Source organism: Cryptomeria japonica, chromosome 4 (assembly GCF_030272615.1).
Source record: "Cryptomeria japonica chromosome 4, Sugi_1.0, whole genome shotgun sequence".
In the NCBI taxonomy this organism is placed as follows: Eukaryota; Viridiplantae; Streptophyta; class Pinopsida; order Cupressales; family Cupressaceae; genus Cryptomeria; species Cryptomeria japonica.
The window spans coordinates 44104383-44124885 of NC_081408.1; positions in this window are offsets into that span (position 1 = coordinate 44104383).

Below are 20503 nucleotides of genomic sequence, written 5' to 3' on the forward strand. Positions count from 1 at the left end.
ATGCTCTAACCATGTTGAAGGGTGTGACTCTATAAAAGTCTTATAATTGTACATCCATGATCTTACAAATTAATATAGACCAAGTTAGTCTATCCTTCAAAGCTAATGACATTTGGCTTTTTAAAGCCTTCTATTACAAATATTGGGATGCCCAAGGAAATAGAAATTGATTCTCCAATATAGTTGCATGGCTATCCATATTTGAGATGTCATCATGTTTTTCTTCATGAGCACTGCTCCATCACTCCAAATCATCATTTCAACCTAAATGCTTCAACAAACCGATTCTTAGTATGGGCTTGCACATTTTTTTAAGCAAACACTTGGCATCAAAACGTGCCTTTGGTTACCCAATGAGCTGTGATGATCTTTGACATTTTTCTTTTCCCACATGTGTTGATTGATTGGATGTAGGTACATGTGGTGGCTATGTGGAGATTCTCCCCTCTTCTTACTTTCTTGCCTTTTGAAAACCCACGAACGAGACATGTGGCAAGCCGGCGAAACTTCTTCGTGCCCTTCGCTTTCCTTCCTCAAGAAAAAAAAGGAGATGCATGTCAAACTCGGTGCGAAGGATTTGTATTATGCAATGGCTCAAGCTAAAGCATGGAGAAGAGACACATGGTGGCCTAGCAGGGTTTGGTGAGACTAAGGAGCAAGAGCCATTCTCAAAAGTACACCCAGATGACACATGGCCAAAGCGGAGGATTGGCTCTCAATAAATTGGGATGCAAAAGAATAAAAAGAGAAAACCCAAAGGGAGCCTAAGGATTTTAATCCACAACTTTTGGTGACTCAACTAGGCATTTCACCTGTAAATAAGAGAACACAAAAACTCTGGTTTGCAGAGCAGACCCAAAACTGGGAGATAGGACATTATAGTTGGGAGAGTGCGACTTGTAGAGGCACTCATTCAACATCTAAAGGTTGAGTTTAGGCTAGAAGGGGCTCATATTCTTGATCTAATTCAATCATCTCCCTAAAAGAAAAGTCACTCAACATCCCAAATGCCAACTCAAGATAAAAGTTGAGCTAAGCTAGAGGCTGGATGATATTTTCAATATTAGGGGCATTGGGAATCTGTCCAAACGATTGAAAGGGTGATTGGTCTTGTTGACATTGCTCCCAAAACTACATATTTTTGTCTTGAGCCACTACCAAGCCATCTAGAAGGAAAGGAGATGGCAAAATAATTTGCACAAATTGTTCAAACTGTCTCCCTATGTGGGTGGTGGTAGCCATCAATGCATCGAGACATTCCCTTGCTTTCAATGCTGCTTTGTTGTAGTTAATAAATTCATTAGCCTTTTGAGTAGCTGATTTGATATATCTTATACCTATTGTTCTTAGAACATTATTTTCTATAGTGTACAACTTACTGATTAACACCTTAGACTCAATTACTTTTGGCGCAATGGCTTGTAGGGTTTGATCAACTATGCTCTCTACTTTTGCACCTAGCTTTTGGGCATCCACAACGAACTTCAAGGCTGGTTGAAGGGAGGTGATGGCCATTTTGATTTTCTTCTAGTATGAAACATAGAGTTGTTGTAGTATGAGAGTGAAATTACCTTGACGAGTGACAATTGTAATAGGTTCTTTGAGAAAGATAATTTGCACATCTTTTGCCAACACTTCCATCATTGATTCCTGAATCTTCTTTTTAAAATTAGAGAGTTCTTGGTGAAAAGAATTAAATTCTGAGGTCTTTTTTTATATCTCTTTCTACTTCTATTTTGTCCTCGTGCTCTTTTTCTAAGGAAACCTGCGCTTTTGAAGTTCTTTATCAAACTTTGCGTATTGGTTTTGAAGTTCTTGTTGCATTTGCACTTGTAAACTTGTGGAGGCAACATGCTCTCAATTTACCTGGGTGATTTAATTGAGATTATCATGTAATTGGCTATCCACCAATTGCTTTTCTTTCTTTTCATCAACCAACAGAACTTGAAACTTCTTCATCTCTTGTTGAATCAAGTTTCTTTTTGCAGTCATATTTTGTAATTTTGTTTGGATGTGGGTTGCATCTGAAAGGCTCTTTTGCGCTTGTAGAAGTTCTTTATCTTTTACCTGTAGACTTTTATACAAATCCTCTTTATCTTGTCGATTTCTTTGAACTTGGGCTATAAGCTTGGTCATATCCTCTTGTAGCTTGGCCTTTTCTGCTTGATCGTGCTAAGAGATGGCAAGAGTTTTTACTTGTATTTCTTTGGATAGCCAAGCAATCTCCAAAAAAAATTATTTTTCATTTGCTCTCAAAATATCAATGGTATCTTTCACATTTTTTAGTTCATTCTCGCTTTTCTCTAGGTGATGGTTGAGTTTCAAGAAACCTATGGTTACTATCTTCTATGTTTATTCCATGAGCTCCACCTTATCCTGCAGTCAATCCTAGCTCAAGTTAATTTATGCTCCATGAACTATGTAGACTTTAGACTGCATTTTTCCTTTAGGCTTTATCACATTACGAATCTTAGATGCAAACATTATGGATTCATGTATTTCATTGAAAATTGTTTCCATGTACAACGTGGCTGGCTTGGTTGCATCCTTTTCCCTTCTCTTCTAGGCTCATTTGGATAAGTGCACAAAGATGGTGGTAAAAAAGGGGGGTATAAGTGGACACTTTTTTTCTCAAATCAGGTGAACCTGAACTTGGAGGCAAAATTTGAAAGTCATCCACTCAAGATATGAAGATAATCAAAGAACAAATATTGTAGTACTCTAAATCTAGTTTCCAAACTACTAAACTTTTTCAAAATTCGATAAGATTAAGGAGGTCAAATCCTCCGTGCCAAAAAAACAAACCCTGATTTTTTCTGAAAAATATAACAGTGTCTGACGTGCACATTAAAAACGTCATAGTTAGATTTAGTATTTTGACAAATCCTTTGGCAGAAAGATAATTAAGAATAACCACTAGAAGATGTGTATTTTTTTGTAGTTTTTTGTTGAGTATTTTTTTTTTTAATGATTTTTCCAATCGAGCACATCCTGAAAATTAGGTACATGTTCGTGCACGAAGCATAAGTTGCACTAAACAAATCAAAAATATAATTTTTAAAAAAAATTGTAAAGAATCACGTGCACTACAATAATATATAAAGTTTTTTAAATATGGATAAGTATATCAAAATTTCTTATGTCAGACACAAAAAATTGGAGTCTTTTGAGAAATTCAATAATAATATGCTATTGTTGTTCAAATTTTTTTTAAAATATATGGTTAGAAAGCTCAGATGATGGGTGAAAATATGGTGGCAATTTTAGAAATACCCACTTGATGAAGTGTAAACCTGATGATGACAAAGTCGATAAAATAAAACACATCAAAAATGAGGGAAATGGAGGGAAATCAAACTTCCAAACCGTAGCTTTGTTATCCAGGCCTATTTCCAAGCCTAAATATTCAAAAGCACATACAAGGTACATATGTTTTAAGTAGCGCGTACATGCTATGTTTAATATAAACAGCGCGTACACGCTATATTTACTTTAAATAGCACGTACGCGCTATGATTACTATAAATAGCGAGTATGCGCTATGCTTACTATAAATAGCATGTACGCGCTAAGTTTGTTTAAGTTTGTTTAAATTATGTTTATCATGCATGCTCTCCTAAGAAAATTGACTGATGGATTTGTGTGTGTGTGTATTGAATAGTAGGAAGAAGGGTCTGAAATTGAACCACGGGTGAATTACCGTGACAAACAAGGAAACCTGCAGCAATATTCTTCTCGAATGTAATTTTAATGAGCAAAGGAGATGTGGAAAATAGTGTCAACAAAGAAAAATGATGAGTCAGAGTACCTACTATTTTTTTTTAGAAGGAAACAACTGGTAGGAAGAGAAAGAGGGAGAGTAACACAGATGATGTCCTGGAGAATGATAGTGGTGGGTATGCGAGAGTTCCTATGTTGTTACACAACGCCTGTCACCTAAAGAAATTAAAGTTTGTTGTAAGAATGGCAGTGGTAATATATGATGATCATCACTTGTCAAAAGGTTTGGAAGGGTACGTACCCATGAAAGAAATCAAGTGTGTAATTCCTATAGTCACAATCGAGATCAATCCTATAACCTTGCAAATTTAATAGAATCATATGTTTTATAAAGGCAGTACTCTTAGCATTAGGTCAAATCTTACACTTGCATTTTAGCGAAGCCTCATTGTTTGTTCGCTTGGATTCTCTCTTATGCTGACAATGGTCTAACTTAGCTATATCAATTCTAAACTACTGATGTTCTATTGTATGATGTTCTATTCATAACTTTAAATAATATATCATTTTATTAGCCCACCATATGACCCCTTAGGTGTCATTAGAGGTCATATTATTTCCTAAGAGGTCATATGGTGTCTTGTGACCCCTTAGGACACCATATGACCCCTTAAGACACCGTATGGTGTCCTATGACCCATAGGGCACCTTATTACCCCTTAGGACACCATATGGTGTCGTTAGGGGTCATATGGTGTCCTAAGGGGTCATATAGTCTCCAACGACCCCTTAGGACTTCATATGGTGTCATTATGCTCTCTCTCTCTCTACCTTCCCTCCCTCCCCCCTCTCTCTCTCCCTCTCTCTCCCTCTCTCCCTCTCCCTCCTTCCCTCTCTCTCTCTTCCTCTCCCTCCCTCCTCCTTCTTCTCTCCCTCTCTCCCTCCCTCCCCCCTCATTCTCTCTCCCTGTCCACTACTCTCCCCCCTCTCTCGCTCTCCCTTCCTCCATACCCCTTCTTCTCTCCCTACCTGGACCTCTCTCTCTCTCTCTCTCTCTCTCTCTCTCTCTCTCTCTCTCTCTCTCTCTCTCTCTCTCTCTCTCTCTCCTCCTTCTCTACCTCTCTCTCCCTCTCTCCCCTTCTCCCTTCCTACATAACCCTTCTTCTCTCCCTCCCTCCCCCTCTCTCTCTCCCTCTCTCCCCTTCTCCCTTCCTACATAACCCTTCTTCTCTCCCTCCCTCCCCCTATCTCTCTCCCTCTCTCTCCCTCTCTCCCTCTCCCTCTCTCTCTATCCCTCTCTCTCTCTCTCTCTCTCTCTCTCTCTCTCTCTCTCTCTCTCTCTCTCTCTCTCTCTCTCTCTCTCTCTCTCTCTCTCCCTCCCCCTCTCTTTCTCTCCCTCTCTCTCTCTCTTCCTCTCCCTCCAACTCCTTCTTCTCTCCCTCTCTCTACCTTCCCTCCCCCCTCCTTCTTCTCTCTGTCTCTCTCTGCCTCCATCTCTGATAGGGAGATACTCTAAAAATTGGCTCAAATTGTGTGTGTACAATCAATTTGGCTTGCAAGTTCCCTCAAAGGTAATTGTTGAAGGTTTTTTCACTTGTTTAGGTACCATTTCTTTGATGTCTTTCCTTCTCTATGCTTCATATCAACCCTGAGATCTTCCTACCATGTTAGTTTTTATTTTCACTCAAACTTGCTCTCAAGTCTCACAAAAGTGAAACTTTACTTCTTAGCTCCAAACACCAAGATCACTCACCAAGAGTTGTAGGAGGTCTAGGAAATTGTCTAACATCCTCTTAGGCTTAATTAAACTTGGTTTGATGGTCTTTCCAATTATCTCATTACCTGATTTGAGGAAAAGCTCAAAACAGGGCTACAAGAAAAGAGCCCCAATTAGCCCTCTAAAACTACTAAAATGCTCATAACACCACAAACTTCCAAAACACCTCATGAAACCTTTGCATTTATGGATACCCTTTATGGAGACATTTCAATTTTTTCCTATGAGGAGGTCTTACAGGTTTGTACATTGACTGTCCTATATATGTGCCTAAAAACAAGGGTTTTTAAGGGTTTGAAGTCTTCTAACACCCCAACACCATTCCAAACACTTCTTCAGACCACCAAATCTCTTAAGAAAGTTTTTACCATCATTATGAAGCCTTCCAACTTCCTTCCTTGCAAGCATAAAGACAAATACTTGATGTGCAACCAAGTTTCAAGAGGAAAAGTGCTAAAAAACCATTGTATTTCAATACTTTGGCTGCTCAAAATGTATTTCTCAACTAATTATTCATTGGAACACTCTTCCATATGGCTTAGAAGCTCTGATCAAACTTCATTCCACCTTGGGAAACCAAAATAAGGTTCACTTGGTGAGGGTTTGTAGAGCAACTTTGTTTTCACCATGAAGTTCACTATCCAGGCTATAGGAGCTCGCCTAGTTAGCAACAAAAACCACTTTCTTTTCCATTTCCAATAAAAAAAAACTTGTATGTATAAGAAGCCTATGTACAAAAACTTTACTCTCAGAGGTCATGGAGAAAGAGCCAAAGAAAATCAAGTTGCTTCCATTATTGAAGCCAAACCCTTACTCAATTGGTAAAACAAAATTATTTTGCTACAATGCTAAAACTTCACACCAGCACACAAACCCAAGTGAAAAATCTTCAAAACAATATGCAACAACTTCCCAAATGAAAATAGTACGACCAAATGCTCAGGAAGTACGAACTGTTATACCATTCGGAGCAAAAACTGTGAGAAAAATGACAAAATCTTGAGTTTTGTATTGAAATATTATTTTATTCGAATTCCAACTAGATACAAAGTTGTGTGAGGATTTAAATACTTACTCACCAAATAAATCATGCCCAGGTATGGACCAATAACAACCTTTTGCATTCATTTTACAAATTTACCAAATATTGTCAAAATGTTGCTTGACAAAATTGACACGTTTTGGTGCAATGAGCATTTTTGACTTGTGAGCCAAATAGACTTAAATCCATCATGTGAAATGGTTTTCCAGAACCATACAAACATATTTAAATTCCTATCAAGGCTTTATAAGGAGTTTTGACCATATTTCCATATTTTGCCCATTATAGGCTTACAAAGCACAATAGGTCAAAAATAGACCAAAAACTCAACAAACAACAAAAATAAGACACAAAAGACACTTAAACACACTAAACACACCCTTTGGACATGTAAAAATTCCATTATTCAATATTGACCAACATAGGCCATTTCAAACCAAAATTTGATGAAGTGCTCCATTAGCTTCACTAGGTGCTCTTGCACCATACTCCCCCAAAGACAAAGAAGTCAAGTGAATCGGTTTGGCACCAATGAGGGATCAATTCTAGATTGAAGAAAGTCTGATTCAGGTACCCAAGTAGCCTTGGAGTCTGGTTTTTTCCTCCACTTGATCAAATGCTCCATATAGACTTGGTGCTGAGTCTTTTTTAGAATCTTAGAATCCAAAACTTTTTCAGCTTGAGGCATGGGTGTAGAAGGAAGAGGCAGGTCTGAAAGTGAGTGGTGAACATTTGAAACTCTCTCATCCTCCTTGGGAAGCTACCCTTTGTATGCAACCAAATCTGAAATATTGAAGATAGGAGACAATGCAACATCATTAGGCAAATCAATTTTATACGCATTAGAGCCATACTTAGCCAAAACCTTACAAGGATGTATTCTCCTCATTTGGAGTTTGCTTAGAATTCATTTTTGAAGTCTAGACTTATTCAAGTGCACCATCATAAAGTCACCAACTGAAAATTGTACATATTTCCTTGTTGCATCAACTCTAGCTTTGACCTTTTGTGAGGCATCTTAAAGAGATGCACATTACCAAGGTTTCTCAACTCCATAACACCCCTTGGGTGCATATCATACACTATCTCAAAAGGACTCTTACCAGTAGACCTATTGACACTGTCATTATAGGAAAACTCTTCTTGGTGAAGAATCTGATCCCAACTCTGTCCATACTCTTTTGTCAAACACCTTAAGAGGTTACCAAGTGTCCTATTGACCACCTCTGTTTGGCCATCGGTTTGGGGATGATAGGCTGAACCAAAAGACAAGTTAGTACCCAATCTTTTCCAAAGAGTTTTCTAAAATTTTCCAAGGAATTTTACATCTCTATCTGAAACAATACTAATAGGTAAACCATGGATTTGAATAACCTCTTTGAAAAATAAGTATGCAATTGTTGGCAAAATTACATTATAACAGAAAGATTGTTGACATTTCAATAAGGATATTGAGAAGGTTGTTGATGATTATAGACATAACTGATTAAAGATGTTTTACTATCTTGATATTATTATTTTGTCATTGATGTCAAGAAATTGATTTTCTAATTCAGTATGATGTTGCCATATCTTGAGAAGTATGATATGAAGATTATAAAGAAGTCGATGAAAGACACAGGAAAGAATATGATGAATAAACGGATGAATAAGGTATTCAATGGGCAACTACTACCGAATCAAACAATGATGAGATCATGATGTTTTAGATTATTTTAACATCATACATATGTTGTAAAATGTAAAGGTTAATACTACACTATGTTATCAGGCAATGAACCTAGTCAGTAAACCCTAAGAAACCTAGTCGGTAAACCCTAAGGTTATCGCTATCGGTTAATGAAGTCAGAATGTCTACCGACTGAAGTTTAGTATTTACTGAGTTGTAACCGAGCTATAACAGAATGCATTAAATGTTTACATTTGATATTTAATGAAGGAAGTTGATGAGCTGGAGCGAATTAAATGATTGGTAAGTCATGTATGAAGATTGTTAAAGAATCTATGGTAAAGAAAGGTCGGCATGAAGATCTACAACTTAGATTGAACCGCAATACCCTAACATAAGTTCCAAGGTAAAAATGCAAGCTCCAAGGCGGGGTAAAACATTTTCAGATCGAAGAATACATTGAACCTAGACAAGATTGAAGATCTGATGGCTATGATTGATCATGGGAAATGTGATCAATGAGATTAAGCAGTTAGAAGATTGTTTATAAATAGGAAACTGTTGATAAACAATGCATGCGAGCAAGGGTATGCATAGGGATGCTACATAGTGATTACCGAGCATAGAAGCTTGAAGACCTATTTTGATAAAAGAGTATAGAGCCCAGCAGATAGACAAGATTAGTTCTATGTCTAGATTATATTGAACAAATAGGAATCTGCTTTAGCATTTTTAGATGTGAAGTTGTAGACATATCTTTATTACTGTTATTTTGAGTAGCAGAAAATCTCTTAACCGAGTGGACTTAACAGTCTTATTTGTAAAATCCTCTAGCAAGGTGACATTCTTATTGAGTGTTTGAAATCCTTTGACAAGGTCACTTCTAACAAAGTGAAGATCCTAACAGATCTGAGGGAAATCCCTTAATCGGGTCACATCTAGCAATGTGTTTGTAATCTTTAACAGGATTTTCTTTTAACTGAGCATACTCTAGAAGAGTATATTTCTTAGTGGGTCTGAAATCCCATAGTGGTTTTTCCCTATTTGGGTTTCCACGTTAAATCTGGTGTTATGAGGTTTATATTGTTCATATGCTTTTGAGTTTGCATGTTTGGCATTTTTGGTTATATGACTGATATATGTTACCGAGGTTGAATCTGATATTTTTATGGATGATTAAGTTTGTATGATTCACCCCCTCCTCTCATCTTGTTGGCTATTGGATCTGTACTTATATTAAGTATCAAAACTATCAATTGGTATCAGAGCTTTGGACTCTGAAAGGAAATTTTAAAGGCATTTGAGTTAAGGATCCAAAGATGCATAAGAGGGATGCACCAAAGCTAAATAAGTCAAGTTTCTCTACATGGCAGAAAAGGATGAAGCTACATCTATTAGGAGTTGGAGAATATGATGTCTATTATCTGGAGAATGATTTTGTCACACCGAGCACCTATCCATTGACTATGGAAGAGATAAAGGCAAAGCAAGAACATATTCAAGCAATGATTGAAATAAAATATGCATTGACCGACTCAAAGTTTAATGATCTAGAAGGATGTACTGATGCAAAGGCAATGTGGACTAAGCTCATATCTGTATATGGTGGAGATGAACATGTTCAAAGAGAAAAAGTAGATAGTTTAAGAGGACAACTTGAATCTATGAGGATGAATGAAGGTGAGAACATAACCCAGTATAGTACAAGACTAAAGGAGATTGTAAATCAAATCAAAGGAGCAAGAGGAACTATTGAAGAAAAGGATGTAACAAGTAAGTTGTTAAGAACCCTTCTACCTGCCCATGCAATCCGAGTCTCTGCAATAAATGAATTGAGGTCTGTACCTAATATGCCAGTTTCCTTGGATGCTACTATTGGTAAGCTACATGCATTTGAGTTAAGTAATTTTGAGAATAGTGGATCTTCGGTAAATAAAGTTGAATCTGCATTTAGTTCTTTTCATCTTAATGAATCTAATGATTACAATGAAAGAAAGTATAAGTACTCTGAAGGAGATCACAGTGGGGCAAGTGAAAGATTTCAGAAGAACATGGAAGGAGGACACAAATTGTATGAAGAAATCATAAAGCAAGAAGAGTTTGAAGCACTATTGGCCAAAAGGTTACCGAGAGGAAAAGGTAAGTATAAAGGATAACGACCTTTGAAATGTTTCAATTGTGATCAGATTGGACATATGGCTTCTAACTGTCCTGACAAATATTTTACTGAAAAGAGACATTACCGAGATGACAGATAGAAAGATAACCATTACAAAGGACACCGAGACTTCAAGAGAAGAGATAGAAAGACATGCTTAATAGCTAATGAGGAATCTAATGATGATAAATCAGAGGAGACTGATACAGAGGAAGTTGTTTATGTGGCTATCAAGGATGGATCAGATGAAGAAAGGTATGAAGAAAAAGCCCTAATATCTCACATAAACACTAATGATTCTTGGATTACAGATAGTGGATGCTCACATCATATGACAAGAGATAAACACAAGTTTGTTATGTTAGAAGATTATGATGGAGGCTATGTTAGATTTGGTAATGATGCACCATGTCCGGTAAGAGGTAAAGGATCTATAACACTTCTTGATAATGCAAGATGCAATGATGTTTATTGGGTTGAAGGTTTGAAATACAATTTGTTAAGTGTAGCATAGTTAAACAACACAAGTTACCGAATAGAATTTCAGAAAAGAATTGTCAAAGTTCATCACAAGAATGGAAAGTTAGCTACTACTGGGACACAAACAAAAGGTAATACATTTCACCTTGACTCAACTCACAATAAGTGTTTGTATGCAAAAATTGATGATACCTGGTTACGGCATAAAAGGTTTTGTCATGTTAATTTTGATAATCTAATCAAAATAAGTAAGAAGCACCGAGTAAGAGGTCTACCGAGTCTTGAAAAACCTGAGAATGCTATGTGTCGAGGATGCCAGATGGGTAAGATGACAAGATCAAGCTTTGCAAGTAAGTCCTACACTTCTAAGGGAATTTTAGATCATGTGCACACTGATCTTTGTGGTCTTATGAAAGTTCAAAGTTATTATGGTGATAAATATTTCATATTATTTGTGGATGACTATTCAAGGATGATGTCAGTAATGTTTTTAAAAGAAAAATCAGAAACTTTTCAAATGTTTAAATGATACAAGGCAAGAGTTGAAAATGAAACAAGAAGACAATTGAAATGTCTTAGATCAGATAGAGGAGAAGAGTTCACATCTGATGAATTCAACTTGTTCTGCAATGATCATGGTATTAAAAGACAAGTCTCTGCATCGAGAACTCCACAGCAGAATGGAATAGTTGAAAGAAGAAACAGATCTGCTGTGGATTGTGCTAGAACACTAATGATTGAAAAGAAAGTTCCACAAACATTTTGGAGAGAAGCAATAAGCACAGCTGTTTACACCTTGAACCGACTTCAATTGAAGAAAGGTACTTTGAAGACACCATATGAGATCTGGTATGATAAGAAACCTAATGTTATTTATTTTAAAATCTTTGGAAGTAAATGCTATGTTGATAAAGATGATAGAAATGGCAAGTTTGATTAGAAAAGTGAAGAAGGGGCATTTCTAGGATATTCTTCTAGAAGCAAAGCATTTAAATGTCTGATCAAATCATCTAACAAAATTGTAGAAAGTGCAAATGTGAAAATTGATGAATTTGCATAAAGAAATGATGAAGGAAATTCCAAAGAACCAGAAGATTATGAAGGATTTGTCTATGTGCAACCGAGAAGTCCTACCGAGAAAACTGTTGAAAAAAATGAAGAAAATATCCAGTTACCGAGTGATGAAGAAGATCATAAAGAGCCTACCGAGCCTCTATTAGCCAAGTATGTCAGAAGACATCATGCACCAAGTCAGATTATAGGAGATAAGGACGATCCAGTGATGACAAGGAACAAACTGAGACAGAACACATGTTTGATATCTAAATTTGAACCAAGAATAGTGAAAGAGGCATTTAACAGTGAAGATTGGGTAAATGCTATGACTGAAGAGATTGATCAAATCAAGAAGAATGACACATGGACACTGATCCCAAGACCGAAGGACAAAAATGTAATCGGTACAAAGTGGATCTTTAGAAACAAGCTAAATGAAAAAGGGGAGGTCATTCGGAATAAAGCAAGACTAGTTTGCAAAGGTTATGTCCAAGAAGAAGGAATTGATTATGGTGAAACTTTTGCACCTATTGCTATACTTGAAGGAGTAAGAACATTGTTGGCATATGCTGCTTTCAAGAACTTCAAGGTATATTAAATGGATGTCAAATCTACATTTCTGAATGGAATATTAGAAGAAGAAGTTTTCATTGAACAACCTAAAGGATTTGTTGAAAACAATAATAAAGATCAGGTATGTAAGTTGAACAAAGCTTTATATGGTTTGAAACAAGCACCAAGAGCATGGTATGAAAGATTGCATTCTTATTTGATTAAGATTGGTTTTATAAGGACAAGTGAGAACAGCAATATGTACATGAAGAGAGATGAAAATGGAATACTGATCTCAGCCATATTTGTTGATGATATTATATTTTGTGGAAATGACTCTTTATGCAAGAACTTTGGAAATGAAATGAGAAAAGAATTTGAGATGTCATTAATCAGTGAGATAAAGTATTTTATAGGTTTACAGATACTGCAAATGAAAAATGAGATTTTCATTATTCAATCCAAGTACATAAAGGAAATCTTGAAGAAATTTGGAATGGAGGATTCAAAACCAGTAAGTACTCCTATGACTACCAACTGTAAACTATCAAAGAATGATGAATCTGTATCTATTGATGAGATGCTTTACCGATCTATGATTGGAAAGTTGCAATATGTTGTTCACAGCAGACCAGACATAGCACATGCAGTAGGTATTGTTGCAGGATTTTCTGCAAATCCTAAGGAAACACACATGACGGCAATCAAAAGAATTTTCAGATACTTGAAAGGCATGAAAGATTATGGCATAGTATATCAGAAAGGAAATGAGTTTGATTTAAAAGTTTATACTGATGCTAATTGGGCAGGCAACATTGATGACAGGGAAAAACACAAGTGGAGGAGCTTTCTTTTTAGGAGAAAGACTAGTGAGTTGGCTTAGCAAGAAACAAGGATGTGTTTCTCAGTCAACAGCTGAAGCTGAATATGTTGTTGCATCACTGAATTGCACCAACATTGCATGGATCAAACAACTGTTGGAAGGTATAAATGAGAAAGTTACCGAGCCTGTAACTATATTCTGTGACAATACTAGTGCCATTAATATTTCAAAGAATCTTTTCATGCACTCTAAGACAAAGCACATCTCTATCAAATATCATTATCTTAGAGAAGAAGCTCAAGAGAAGAAAGTGGTGTTGGAATATGTTAGCACAAAGGAGAAAATAGCAAATATCTTCACCAAGCCACTACCAAAGGACACTTTTGAATATCTCATAAGTAAGTTAGGGGTCCTACCCCTATCTTCCAATCACTGACCGAGTTCGGTGAAATCATCAATTCGATGACACTATTGAATGTCTTTTGGGAGTTGATGCTGGAGTTATACACTTTAGAATGTTTTCTAAAAGTGTACTAGAATTTATATTGGAATATTATAGAGAATGATACAGGAAACAGGAATTGAAGACAAATGCTCTGACCGAGACTCAGTTGATACACAACAGCAAGAAATAACTTCTTACAAAAACAAATTATGTTTTAGTTCTTTTCTTTTTGGCATTGTTGTCAAAGGGGGAGAAGACCTACCAAACAGGGAGAAAACCTACCAAAGGGGGAGAAGACTAATATATGGGAGAAGACTGAGAGAAGACTACAGATTGAAATAAAGACTGAAAACAGAAGAGAAGTCTAATGTATGGGGGAGAGCATTTCAGCATTTCAGAATCACAGCAATTCGAATCTTTTAAAGGTCAAATCAATTGGTTTTGTCATCAATGCCAAAGGGGGAGATTGTTGGCAAAATTACATTATAATGGAAAGATTGTTGACATTTCAATAAGGATATTGAGAAGGTTGTTGATGATTATGGACATAACTGATTAAAGATGTTTTACTATCTTGATATTATTATTTTGTCATTGATGTCAAGAAATTGATTTTATAATTCAGTATGATGTTGCCATATCTCGAGAAGTATGATATGAAGATTATAAAGAAGTTGGTGAAAGACACAGGAAAGAATATGATGAATAAAGGGATGAATAAGGTATTCAATGGGCAACTACTACCAAATCAGACAATGATGAGATCATGATGTTTTAGATTGTTTTAACATCATACATATGTTGTAAAATGTAAAGGTTAATACTACACTGTGTTATCAGGCAATGAACCTAGTCAGTAAACCCTAAGGAACCTAGTCGGTAAACCCTAAGGTTATCGCTATCAGTTAATGAAGGCAGAATGTGTACTGAGTGAAGTTTAGTATTTACCGAGTTGTAACCGAGCTATAATAGAATGCATTAAATGTTTACATTTGATATTTAATGAAGGAAGTTGATGAGTTGGAGCAAATTAAATGTTTGGTAAGTCGTGTATGAAGATTGTTAAAGAATCTATAGTAAAGAAAGGTCGGCATGAAGATCTACAGCTCAGATTGAACCGCAATACCCTAACACAAGTTCCAAGGTAAAAATGCAAGTTCCAAGGCGGGGTAAAACATTTTCAGATAGAAGAATACATTGAACCTGGACAAGATTGAAGATCTGATGGATATGATTGATCATGAGAAATGTGATCAATGAGATTAAGCGGTTAGAAGATTGTTTATAAATAGGAAACTGTTGATAAACAATGCATGCGGGCAAGTGTATGCACAGGGATGCTACATAGTGATTACCGAGCACAAAAGCTTGAAGACTTGTTTTGATAAAAGAGTATAGAGCCTAGCAGATAGACAAGATTAGTTCTATGTCTAGATTCTATGGAACAAATAGGAATCTGCTTTAGCATTTTTAGATGTGAAGTTGCAAACATATCTTTATTACTGTTATTTTGAGAAGTAGCAGAAAATCTCTTAACCGAGTGGACTTAACAGTCTTATTTGTAAAATCCTCTAGCAAGGTGACATTCTTATTGAGTGTTTGAAATCCTTTGACAAGGTCACTTCTAACAAAGTGAAGATCCTAATAGATCTGAGGGAAATCCCTTAACCGAGTCACATCTAGCAATGTGTTTGTAATCTTTAACAGAACTTGCTTTTAACCGAGCAGACTCTAGAAGAGTATATTTCTTAGTGGGTCCAAAATCCCACAATGGTTTTTCCCTATTTGGGTTTCCACGTTAAATCTGGTGTTATGAGGTTTATATTGTTCATATGCTTTTGAGTTTGCATGTTTGGCAGTTTTGGTTATATGACTGATATATGTTACTGAGGTTGAATCTGATATTTTTATGGATGATTAAGTTTGTATTATTCACCCCCCCTCTCATCTTGTTGGCTATTGGATTTTTACTTATATCAAGTATCAGAAATACCAATATGACTAGCATCATGAGTAATCTTGCAAGGAACAAAATGTGCCATTTTACTGAATCTATCAACAAAAACAAAAATGCTATCAAAACCAAGCTTTGTTTTGTGTAAACCAACCACAAAATCCATACTCACACACTCCCATGGCCTTGTAGGAATGGGTAATGGTTGATAAAGACTAGCATTGGTAGATGTGCCTTTTGCCTTTTGACAAACCATACATTGCTCAACATACCTCCTGATATCCCTTTGCATTCTTGGCCAATAGTAGAAACATTGCACAAGTTCCAATGTTTATTTAGACTAAAATAACGACTCAAACACCCATTGTGCTTCTCTTGGATCAAATTTTCCCGTATTGAGCCTTTGGGAAAACACAATTGTCCACCTCTAAACAACAAACCATTTTGCAAGGTAAAGTCAGCATATTCATTATGAAAATGGTTTTGAAATTCTTGACAAACCTTGTAAATGGCTACAAAATCTTCATCGTTTGGATACAAATCCTTGAAGCAATCAACTCCAATACTTTGAATCTGGACTTCTTGCACTGTTAGTAGCCTTCTACTCAAAGCATCTACTACTTTATTACATTGGCCCTTTTTATGCTTAATGGAAAATGTATATGATTGCAAGTACTCAACCCATTTAACATGTCTATGACTCAACTTATCATGTGAATTCAAAAAACTAAGACCTTGATTATCTATGTAAACAACAAACTCTTTGGGCAACTAATAGTGCCTCCATTTTCAAAGAGCTTGGACAAGAGCATACAATTCAAGATCATAGGATGAATACTTCTTTTTTGCATCATTGAGATTTTCACTAAAGAAAGATACTGGTCTATTATCTTGACTCAAAACAACACCAACTGCTATGTTACTTGCATCACATTCAATAATGAATAACTTATAAAAACTAGGAAGAATGAGTACTGGTTGTGTAGCTACATTTTGTTTCAAGAGTTCAAACCCCTTATTAGCTTCTTTGGTCCACTGAAACTTTGTCTTGACTCCACCTTTAATAGTATCTAGCATAGGTGCACAAATCTCAATGAATCCCCTTATAAAATTCCTATAGAACTGTGCTAAACCATGAAAGCTTCGCACTTCACTTGTTGTTCTTGGTGTTGGCCAATTGGTGATGGCTTCCACCTTTAATGTGTCCATTTTCAAGTCTCCACCTGAAACTACAAAATCAAGATAGACTAGTTCCTTCTTCATAAACTCACATTTCTCCAAGTTTATTATTAGTTTCTCATCATACAATTGTTGCTATACAAATTTAAGATGCTTTAGATGTTCATCTTTCATTCTACTGAAAATAAAGATATCATCTAAGTATACAACAACAAATTTACCAATAAAATCTTTAAGCACTTCATTCATGAGTGTCATGAACGTACTAGGAGCATTAGTGAGACCGAATGGCATAACAAGCCACTCATAAAGTCCTTCATTAGTTTTGAAGGCTATTTTCCACTCATCACCTTCCTTTATCCTGGTCTAGTGGTAACCACTCTTGAGATCAATCTTTATGAAAAACTTTGCACCTCCCAAAAAATCCATCAAATCTTCAATCCTTGGGATAGGGAATCTGTATCTAATAGTGATTCTGTTAATGGCTCTTGAATATGTACATAGCCTCCATGTTCCTCCTTTCTTTGGTTCTAACATTGTAGGTATGGCACAAGGGCTTATGCTCTTCCTTATCAAACATTTATCTAACAACTCGTGTACTTTCCTAGCCACTTCTTTATTTTGTTCTAGGGTCATCTTGTAGGCTACTTTGTTGGGTAATGAGGCTTTAGGAATGAAGTCAATTTGATGGCTTATGGCTCTAGTAGGTGGTAGGGTTGCTGGTGCTCCATCACTTATGATTTCTTTAAAGTTGTCTAGTATTTGCTGCACTTCATGAGGTATTTGAACCTTCTTTTCTTTCTTTTCTTCCTTTGGTTTCACTATGAGAGCAAATCTCACTCCTTCACCCTCTTCAAGAGTGATTATGAACTCTTTTTCACTCACCAACAAGGCATTTGGGGTTTTGGACTTGCTGTCCTTTCCTTCATCATGTAAGGACTAAATTTTATAAGTAACTCCATCTTTTAGAAAATAGTAAGAGTTTTTCTCACCATTATGAATGGTTTTTCTATCAAATCGCCATGACCTACCTAGAAGTAGGTGGAAAGCATCCATTAAGAGTACTTCACACAAGATTTTATCCTTATAACCCCTATTGTGAACTCAACCCAAGCTTATTCATTCACCACCACATGATACTCCTTGTTGAGCCAAGTGACCCTATATGGATTACTATGTGGAATTCTCTCCAAATTAAGTTTATTTGTTGCTTCCTCTGACACAATAATGTCTGTAGACCCTAAATCTATCACCACTCTGCAAACCTTACCCATGATCTTGCACTTGATTCTAAATAAAGATCTTATTTTAGTTGGTTCCTCCTTGTTTGGCTCCTTAATCAAGACTCTTCTCATCATTAAACTTTCCCCATGTTCTGAAGCTAAGCTCACTTCTTGTGTCTTACTGCTTGCTACATCTTCTTGTACATATGTCACTCTTCTTTCACATCCTTGAGATGAAGAAGATTTATCAGGGAATCTATAGGCGGGATGACCCTACTTTTGGCAATTGTAACACTTAATGGTGGAAAAGTATGACCCTCTTCCTGGTCCACTAGATCTACCTCTACCTGGATTACTAGATCCCCTTCCTCTATAGCTGCTCTTGCTATTATAATCCCCACTTTTCTCTATAAGTTTGGTCTCTCCTTGGGACCTTTGATCAACTCCTCTTCCACCAAAATTGCCTATATGGCCTCTACCATCACTTCCCCTACCTCTGCCTCTGTTGCTTTGTTATTGCTTCTTCCTACTTTTCTCTTCCACTTTGAGTGCCAGTTGGTAGCACTTTTGGACTATATTGGGACACAATAAACTCAACTCTTCTTGTATATTCCATCTCAAGCCATTGAGATATCTTGCAACTTTTATGTTCTCATCTTCCACAACCTTTGACCTCAAACATAATCTTTGAAACTCCTCTGTATAGTTGCTGACATCTAACTCTCTTTGCCTCAAATTCTACCTCTTCTTATATAGTTGGATTTCATAATCATCTGGTATGTAGGTTTCCTTGACCGTAGACACCATTCCTTTACAGGTTGCTATAGAGTGTTTCCCCTCTTTTTCTCTATCATCTTGAATGAACTTCCACCATGTTAAGGAAGCCCCTCTCAACCTAGACTTAGCTACCTTCACCTTATGGGTCTCTATCACCCCATCACATTCAAAGTGATTCTCCAAGCCTTCAATCCACTCCATGACTAAATCTGGATCCATCTTGCCACTAAAAAGGGCTACACCTTCTAAGGTTGTGCCCCTCAATTCTTTCAAGGCCTTCAATAAATGTTCTTGTTGAAGAACAAGGTTAGGTATAGGGATCTTATCTTCTATTGCTACCAATTTGCCCTTATCGTCCACCTTATCACTCACTTCTCCAGTCCTTACCTCTACTAAAACTAGTTTTATCTCTATCTGCTCCAATATTTCCCTTAGTGCTCTATTTTCCTCTTCTTGGTCTTCTACCTTCTTGGCTAACTCAACATTGGTCACCATCTTGAAACTACTCACTTCTACCCAAGACTTACTTCTTGCTCTAATACCACTATGATAGGGAGATACTCCAAAAATTAGCTCAAATTGTGTGTGTGCAATCACTTTGGCTTGCAAGTTCCCTCAAAGGTAATTGTTGAAGGTTTTGTCACTTGTTTAGGTTCTATTTCTTTGATGTATCAACCCTGAGATCTTCCTATCATGTCAGTTTTTGTATTCACTCAAACTTGCTCTCAAGTCTCACAAAAGTGAAACTTTGCTTCCTAGCTCCAAACACCAAGATTGCTCAACAAGAGTTGCAAGGGGTCTAGGAAATTGTTTAAAATACTCTTAGGCTTAATTCAACTTGTTTTGATGGTCTTTCCAATTGTCTCCTTACCCGATTTGAGGAAAAGCTCAAAACAGGGCTACAAGAAAAGAGCCCCAATTAGCCCTCTGAAACTGCCAAAACACCTCATGAAAAATTTGCATTTATGGATACCCCTTACGGAGATCTTTCAATTTTTTTCTATGAGGAGGTCTAAAAGGGTCGTATATTGAGTGTCCTATATATGTGCCTAAAAACAAGGGTTTTTTAAGGGTTTCAAGTATTCTAACACCCCAACACCATTCCAAACACTTCTTCAGACCACCAAATACCTTGATAAGGTTTGTATCATCATTATGAAGCCTTCCAACTTCCTGCCCTACAAGCATAAAGACAAACACTTGATGTGCAACCAAGTTTCAAGAGGAAAAGTGCTAAAAAACCATTGTATATCAATACTTTGGCTGCTCAAAATGTATTTATCAACTAATTATTCATTGGAAAATTCTTCCATATGGCTTACAAGATTTGATAAAACTTCATTCCACCTTGGGAAACCAGAATAAGGTTCACTTGGTGAGGTTTTGTAGAGAAACTTTGTTTTCACCATGAAGTTCACTAGTCGAGCTATAGGAGCTCGCCTAGTTAGCAACAAAAACCAATTTATTTGTCATTTCCAATAAACAAAAACTTGTATGTACAAGAAGTCTATGTATAGAAACTTGACTCTCAAAGGCCATGGAGAAAGAGCCAAAGAAAATCAAGTTGCTTCCATTATTGATGCCAAACCCTTACTCAATCGAGAACAGGGTACAACAATTTTTTTTTCTACAATGCTAAATCTTCATA